The 8,493-nt window shown below is 51.1% G+C and overlaps 1 non-coding gene across 1 annotated transcript; it reads left to right on the top strand.

The window, feature by feature from the left end:
- The first annotated feature begins 8,195 nt into the window (after positions 1-8,195).
- TRNAF-GAA lies at positions 8,196-8,268 on the top strand. The gene has a single exon. It is a non-coding gene; the product is annotated as a tRNA-Phe (tRNA).
- The last annotated feature ends 225 nt before the right edge of the window (positions 8,269-8,493 follow it).

The raw sequence follows: 8,493 nt of genomic DNA, 5'->3' as shown, positions 1-8,493 counted from the left end.
GTCTATAAAGGTTAATCTGGCAGCTATTTCCGCCTTCCACCCAGGTGAAAGTGACTGTTCAATTTTCTCTCACCCCATGGTTTCCAGGTTCCTTAAGGGACTGGAACGGTTGTACCCCCAAGTCCATCACCCAGCCCCCGCCTGGGATCTAGACCTGGTGTTGACCAAGCTTATGGGGGCCCCCTTCAAGCCTATGGCCACATGTTCCCTGCTGTACCTTTCCTGGAAGAAAGGTCACTATCACCTCGGCGCTATCACCTCGGCGAGGCGAGTCTCGGAGCTTCGTGCCTTGACGGCTGATCCCCCTTATACGTCTTCCATAAGGACAAGGTACACCTGCGGCCACACCCCTCTTTCCTCCCTAAGGTGGTGTCTGCTTTTCATGTCAATCAAGACATTTTCCTCCCAGTTTTTTCCCCAAAGCCGCACTCATCGCGCCAGGAACAACTACTACATACTTTGGATGTCCGTAGGGCTCTCGCCTTTTATATAGAGAGAACAAAACCCTTCCAGCGTTCACCTCAGCTCTTTGTAGCGGTGGCAGACCGCATGAAGGGCATGCTGGTCTCTTCCCAACGGATCTCATCTTGGGTAACATCCTGCATCAGAACGTGCTACGAACTGGCTCACGTTCCCACTAGCCATCTCACTGCCCATTCTACACGGGCGCAGGCCTCTTCTGCCGCCTTCCTGGCTCATGTCCCCATCCAGGAAATATGTAGGGCGGCTACCTGGTCATCGATTCACACCTTTGCCTCACACTACGCATTGGTCCAACAATCCAGAGACGATGCAGCCTTTGGCTCAGCAGTTTTGCATTCTGCGACGTCTCACTCCGACCCCACCGCCTAGGTAAGGCTTGGGAATCACCTAACTGGAATGGATATGAGCAAGCACTCGAAGAAGAAAAGACGCTTACTCACCGTTGTAACTGTTGTTCTTCGAGATGTGTTGCTCATATCCATTCCGCACCCGCCCTCCTTCCCCACTGTCGGAGTAGCCGGCAAGAAGGAACTGAGAAGCGGACGGGTCGGCAGGGGTATATATCCGGTGCTATAGCGGCGCCACTCCAGGGGGTGCCCAGCCGACCCACCGAGTGTTGCTAGGGTAAAAAACTTCCGACGAGCGTGCACGCGGCACGCGCACACCTAACTGGAATGGATATGAGCAACACATCTCAAAGAACAACAGTTACAACGGTGAGTAACCGTCTTTTTCAGTGTGACTGGTTTGGGATGTGAGGATGTGACCCTTCGCTTCCCAGCTTCTGACTGCCCCTGCTGCTTAGCCAAAGGCCTTAGCCTAAGAACAAGGCCTCAGACGGTCACAGTAAGAGAAGGCCCTTACAAATACAGACAGTGATTTTGATTCTTTGTTTTCATACTCCTGTAAGTAGCTAAGTGATAAAAATACACCTAAGTTCTTAAAGTTTAAACTATAGACTTTACAGGCAGGCCTGAATATCTCTATTCTAACAGTGGGGTCTATCCCTTCCCCCATTCTGTGTCTGTCTTGTCTATTCAGATTGTAAATTCTTCAGGGCATGGGCCATCTACTGTTCTCTGTTTGTACTTTGCCGAGCACAATGGGGACCCACTGTTAGTTGGTCCTTAGGCACTAAGGTAATGCATATGATTTATAATAATAATAACTCTCCTGCTACTTTGAGCCAAGGAAGCTGGCCTTGGGATGTTACTGCTTAAAAATGAGCTGGGGGTTAAAACCATGGAATATTCTTTGTGCCAAGTATCCCACAAATTCCACTGACCTCCCTCATTTTCTTTACCTGCAGTAGGGTTTCCAAATTCCAAACCTGATGTGATCTCGCAGCTGGAACGGGGGGAAGAGCCATGGGTCCCAGACCTCCAGGGCTCTGAGAAAGAACTGCTTCCAAGAGCTGCCTTCACAGGTGAGGAATTGGTTAAACCAACTCAAAAACTGTGTGGGGATGCAGGAAACATTCGGGATGCCCTACAAAGACCCTGTGAGCTCTCCAAGTTCAGGATTGTTCCCTGCAGATGTGGAATCATTATGGCAGATGTCACTCATGGCTTCCCTCCTATTCTGACTGACAACTGGCAGCAAGTCCCTCCCCAGTCTCGCTTTCCCCCGAGTGTTCTCGTGAGATGCAGACCAAAACTGATCCCTTCCTCTCTCTTCTGTGGAAGGGTTTGGGGAAAATCAGCACCTGATAGGTTTGATCTCTCCCACACTTATTTTGGATTGTTCATCCCTTTTACCATTCCTCTCTCTGAGATTTTCTTTCTTTCCGGTGCAGGTAGTGACCTGTGTCTGGATTCTCTCTGTCTCCCATCAGGTGATGGGATGGTGAGTCAGAATGAGGAGGAGAAACCCCAGCAGGAAGATGCTGAGCAAGGAGAACCACATGGAACTTTATCAGGAAGATCCAAATGGAATGTTTCCGGGAGTTATGCACTCCCAGAAAAAACAAAAGCCTGTGAGACTCAGCAGAGGCCAGAGGAAAACTTTAGTAGCCACTCAGACCTTATAACAAGTGACAGAATTAACTTGGAAGAGACACGCTACATGTGCCATGAGTGCAGGAAAAGCTTCAATCGGAGCTCTGCCCTTATCAGACATCAGCGAATCCACACAGGGGAGACGCCCTACAAATGTTCTGAGTGCGGGAAAAGCTTCAATCGGCGCTCAAACTTTATTAGACATCAGAGAATCCACACAGGGGAGACGCCCTACACGTGCTCTGAGTGTGGGAAAAGCTTCAATCAGAGCTCAGACCTAATTACACATCAGAAAATCCACATGAGAGAGAACTGTAATAAATCTCTTGACTAGGACTGGGCAAAATTTTTTAAAAAATCACATTTTCTAATTCCCACATTGTGATTTTCGCACCGTGGTCTCTCAGCTCCCCTAGATCAGTTGCCTGCTTCTGCCTTTTGCAGCTCACCCTTCTTTGGGGTCTGTCCTGTGATCTTTTCTGTCAACTCCTTTCCTTTTGGGCCAGGAATGTTCATCAGCTCCTGGAGGTTTGATCCCAACAAGGTACAGTGAGGCAAAATCTATCTGTGCCTGACATCCACTAGGGCTGTACATGGCGTCGGCTGCTCAAGTTAGTGATCTTGATGTAAAAAGACAATTACAGTTGTAGAACAGATGCAGCCCAGGTGCAGTGGTTGGCATTAGCTTGCCCCTTGACCTGACCTAAACTCCATCACTTTTCCTAGTCTAAACAAACCCTGAGCATCACGGTTATACTGTTCCCCCATTTCACAGCCATTGTTAGTCACTGAGTTCCCCTTTTGGAAATAAATTGTTTCATTCCCAGTTGCTCTGATGTTGCTTCAAGTTGTGCTGGAGAGCAGATTTTTTTTCTACCATTTTTCTCACTTAAAATATATTGAACTATAACAAAGAGCAGGAACAGGGCCGGGATAGGAAAATTGTCATTTCACCCTCTGTAAAAACGGTAAATCAGAGGATTCCCAACGAGAGGCATACAGCTTTCTGCACCCGGGCTACAGTGCCACGGTACCAGTGTAGACACCCTGGTCGATTACAGTGCTGTGATTGGCCTAAGGGAGGTGTCCCACAATCCCTGTTCTCGCCTCTCTGGTCTTTGGTTTGAACTCTACTGCACTCCCTCAGGTGACCAACCATGAACCCCACCCCTTAAATTCCTCGGGAATTTTGAAAGTCCCACTTCTACAGAGACTAATTATGGTTATAGACCCATCCTGAAATTAGAGCAGGATATTGTAAAGCCTTATCTCACAGTAAAGTAACACAATTCAAACCTGTCGGCACAGAGGAGAAAGCACTCCTTCAGTTCACATTTATTGCTACTGATCTCACTGACAAACTTCCTTTTCTCGGCGCTGCTCCAGGTGTTTTCCCTCTGTTCCCTCCCAGCTGTGGTTACGGGACTACAGCAGCTCCCCAGGGCCAGCTTTGCTCTTTCACTTACATCCTTCACTTGTTTGGACAGAGCTGTGTCTTCCCCCAGTTTAATTCACATCTGAGAGCTCAGGTACCAGCAGATCATTACAAAGGCTAAATTCCCATCACCACCAGTGGGAGGTTATCCTGGGCTGCCAGGGCTGCAGGATTTAGCCCATGGTCAGTCAAGGTGCTACAGCAGCTGCACTCTTACATTGTGAGTCCTGCAGCTTCATACCAAACTGCTCTGCCATAGTCTGCAGGGGGCCTGACTTGCTGAGAATCTGGCAGAAGAGAGACCCTGGAGTAGAGAAGGAAAATGTCCTCAGCAGTCACAGCCGGCAGGAGCAGGGAAGGTTCGGTTTGTTTTTAAACTCCTCTCCCTGCTCAAGCCTTTAATCATTCCTGTGGCTCTTCTCTGAACCCTCTGCAATTTATCAGGGACAACAACCAACCAACCAAACCAGGCTGTTCTGCCCGATGTAACAGTCTATTGCCTTTCAAGGCTGACTATAAATCAGCTCATTCTATTCACCCAAGAGTTCCACTTTAAGGGCTTTTTGTTTTCTAATTCCAATCAAACCCTGTGCAACAGCATCACTGTTAACTCATCATCTGCTCACTTCACATTCACAGGGTCACAAAGTTGGCAGGTCTAAGTCTTTCCTCCCACACCAACATGAAAAAAATCAGTGACAGAAAATGCCCTAAAGCGCCTCTGCTGCCTTGCACAACAGCCTGGGGAAATACACGAGGGGAAGTGCTTTCCTCTCTCCTCCTGACACCGGGTAACATTTCTGTCTGTCCTTGAGATCCTGCCACAGGGACAAGGCTTGAGGATGCAAATGACATGTTAAGGCTGCATTGGTTTGCACATTCCTTTACTCCTTCAATAGTGATAAGGGTGCGTGAGCGTGAAATAATCCCGCTCTGACTTTCACACCGGAGGCAATTTTCAGGCTCACAAAAAAAAAATCTTTCTTTCTAACCTGAGCAAGTTGAATCGAGTCGGTACGAGATGATAAATCCGGAGCCCCAGGCTGACTTTCCTTCATCACATGTGTTTAGAGTAGATCACATTCATGGGGTGGAGCTCCTGCTGGGAAGTGTCTGTCCAGTGGCAGCACCCAGTGCACATTCCCCACTTACAAACTCATCTTCAGTATATTGGCCACTGAACCTAGCGAGGGGGGAGGGTCCCCGTGGTCGGGCTCCAGCCCCTGGATCCCGAGCCTGGCAAGCCTGAGTCAGCCGGCCTGGGCCAGTTGTGGGGTTTAATTGCGCTGCAGACATACACGGGTGTCACAATCCCAGCTTTCTCCTCAGGGAATCAAGCCCTCGTCCCCCCCGTGACAGGCAGGGAGAGTCACCACTGTACTCGTGAGGTCGGAACTGACGCTGCCCCTGCACAGGGACCCAGGGGAACGGCTCGGGCAGCTCCTTGGCCAGCTGTGGCTGGCAGGAGACCCAGCGAGGCAGGAACTGCTCTGGGTTCTGTGCAGGGGAGAGTAACTGGGAGAAGGGGGGAGTTTGTCTCTGATTCACAGGGAGCTTTGCCAGAGTGGAGCCTGTAGGTCACATGCTGGGGGGCTGTGACGGGCACACAGGCTCCGTGCTCTGGAAGAGCTCTGAGTCAAACCCAGGCAGGAGCCTCGTCGGTGTGACACCCCCAGGGGACGCTCTCACTGGGGGAAGCCTCCTTGGCTTCAGCCCCTCCTGAGACTGACCTTGGACCTTTCAGCCCCCCTGTTCCACACCAGGAGCTTCCTGCAGTGAGTCCACCTGAATCGGACACCTCGGAAAGCCTCACCCCCCCGAAGGGGAGTCCTGCACCCCAACTTCCACAGTCCCCAGTGACTCTCAGCCAGCGCTGTACAACAGAAGGTTTGTTAGGGGTCTGGGATCCAGCCTGGGAAAGTTCTGTGTTCGCACAGGAAGCAGGAAGATTCAGCAACGTCCATCTTGGGCAGACCCCGAACTCAGAGCCTGGGCTCTCCCCTCGAGTCCCCAACCCAGCAGACTCCTTGCTCCCAACAGCCCGACTCAGCCAGGCCCTTTGCCCCTCCTCTGTCCTCTGTCCTGTTTCCCTGGCAACCTGCTCACCTGGCCTCCAGCTCGTTCTTTGTTCTCCGACTCCTCCCGGCCAGCTGGCCTCTTGCAGCAGGTGCGCCCCGGCCATCGGTTGCTAGGAGACAGAATTTGTGGCCATTGTCTGGGCCCAGGCAGCTGGACAGCAGCCACACCTGCCCTTTGGGGGTCTCTGCCAAGATTTAACCCCTTTGTCCCACCACCGAGATCAGTGGTCCCAAAACACTTCAGGGTCATGCCCCCCACCCCGTCCATGCTCCCCCCGAGTCATGGCTGGGAGTGGGGCCGCAGCTAAGGGGGAAGGGACACAGACAGGGGTAAGGGGGCTGAGGCAGGGGCCAGAGCTGGAGCCAAGAGTGGGGCTGGGTGGCTCCCCCTCCCCACCCCTATGGGGGCTGGCCTGGGCCCAGCTGCATCCCCCTGAATGTTACTCCATTCCCCTGGCAGGGTGCACCCCAGATTTTGGACCTTTAACCTAGATAATCGTGCAACAAATAGGGGAAACTGAGGTATACACAAGATGCAAACAAAACATCCAGAAAATTCCCACTTCGTCACAGGGGTGTCAGTGGGGTCTGAGCTGGGCAGCAGCACAGGAAAGTGGGGAGGTTAAACTGCAAAACATCCCCCTGTGTTCCCGCAAAAGCCTCTCGTTTATCCCCTAACCCCCTCCCCATGAAAATCTCCACCCCTGCCCTGGCCCACACAGACCCCCTCACTCCAGCGCAGATTTTTAACTTTTCTTACTTGTCCTTTGCCTTCCACAAACATTGTTCCCATCAAAATGATCCAGGGCTTTTACAACGAGAATGAGAAAACAAACTAAATCAAACCCAAAGAAACCGCTATCGACCTCCCCACCACACACAGTTTGGGTCTGAATTTTTCTACAGAAATGTTGAGGCAATAAAACTCTCACTGCTCTTGTCCAGAAACAAACCTAAGCCCCCCATGCAGTACCTGGGGCATCTATGTCTGACCCACCAAGGCTTCAGCTCCTTTGGGGAGATTTCCAGCTGCCCAGTCCTGCTGCTATTCCAGGGGAGCAATTCCTGACTCCTGTCAGCATTTATCTCAGCCCCGTTCTGGGCATCACAGGTTTCTCCGGGAAAGGGCAGCGAGTGGTTCTAGGGTCCAGTGATCCTCCTCCAAATCGAGCTAGAACCTGAGACTCCTTCCCCTTCCCCAGGCTGTGGGTGGGGAGGCATTTCACAGAGCTCTCGGAGCTATAGCCCGTGGCTAAGGAGAGAGAAAAAGCCTCCTATCCCCCTCTGCTCTGGGGGCTGGGTTTCCTCCTGAAGCCTCTGCCCCCCACCTAGTGCCCTAAGGCGCATCCCTGACCCTTGCTGCTGCTCCTTGCTATAGACTGTGAAAGGAGCGGAGGCAGCGCAGGAGCCTTCTGGGGACGCAGATCTGAGGCTTTGGGGAGACACATTGTCTGAGACATCAGAGCTCTGCAAACCAGGCAGCCACCCCCTCAATCCGAGGCCTGTTCCAGCCCTGAGTCTGGGCTGCCGCGATCCCTCCCCCAGAGCAGGGCGCCCACAGATTACAGCCTGGAAATAGGCATGTGAGACTAACTCCTGTTCTCCCTGACAGGGCCTCCCCTAGACCGAGTGGCATCCCAGGCAAGACGTGTCTTCAGTGCCCCCCAGCCCCGCTCCATATGTTAAACCATTGAATACCGTATTTTTATTACATTTGTAGCTCATTTCATGATTTCGATGCACAGTTTGGATGCATGATTTTCTCTATCATATAAGACAATAAATGTTCATGCTAGGATGTGTAAAAGGGTATTTATTCATGCCATATATAAGCAAATGAAAAAATCATTTCTTCTAAGCATATAGAAACTTTTAATTTTGACAGTAACTGAAATGTACTAACATCTAGCAATGGAGCACTCACCAGCACAGGGTGGGCCGGTATTAAATAGTGTTACAGTCGGAGACAGACAGCGTTAGGATGTTAACCCCAGGCCCTTTGTTCAAAGGTCGCTTCTCTCGCCGTTCCCCCATGAACTGAAGCGCAGCATTCAAGAGATCCAGAGACTAGTTGATGACGTTTCCAAGGGCTAAAATAGCAAGCGATGTCCGTCTTGCATTGGCCATTATTGACTGGAGCAATGGTTTATGGAGAATAAACTTCAAGGTGAGAAGCAGTAGCCCAAAAAGGCCCCTGCAGGTGCTGAAGTAGCTCAGTTGGGAGAGCATTAGACTGAAGATCTAAAGGTCCCTGGTTCAATCCCAGGTTTCAGCAGGCTGTTTCATCCCTCTTCCTGCAGCAGTGAGCTCTTTTCTGGAAGCCCAGCACTGCCTTTACTCAATGCAAGTCCCTCATTTTGGGCTTCACTGCAGGAAAAGGCAGCATTGGCTTTTGCACTCAGTTGGCCCACCGGACGTTTCTTTCTTCTCTTGCTGCTTCTCAGCAAGGGGAAGAAAAAGAAGCTCCCCTTCAAGCTAGAGTCACAAAGGTGATGTAAGG

This window comes from Mauremys reevesii, linkage group 14 (assembly GCF_016161935.1).
Source record: "Mauremys reevesii isolate NIE-2019 linkage group 14, ASM1616193v1, whole genome shotgun sequence".
NCBI lineage: Eukaryota > Metazoa > Chordata > Testudines > Geoemydidae > Mauremys > Mauremys reevesii.
Note: the sequence above shows the minus strand (reverse complement) of the source record. Positions and strands in the feature narration are given on the sequence as shown.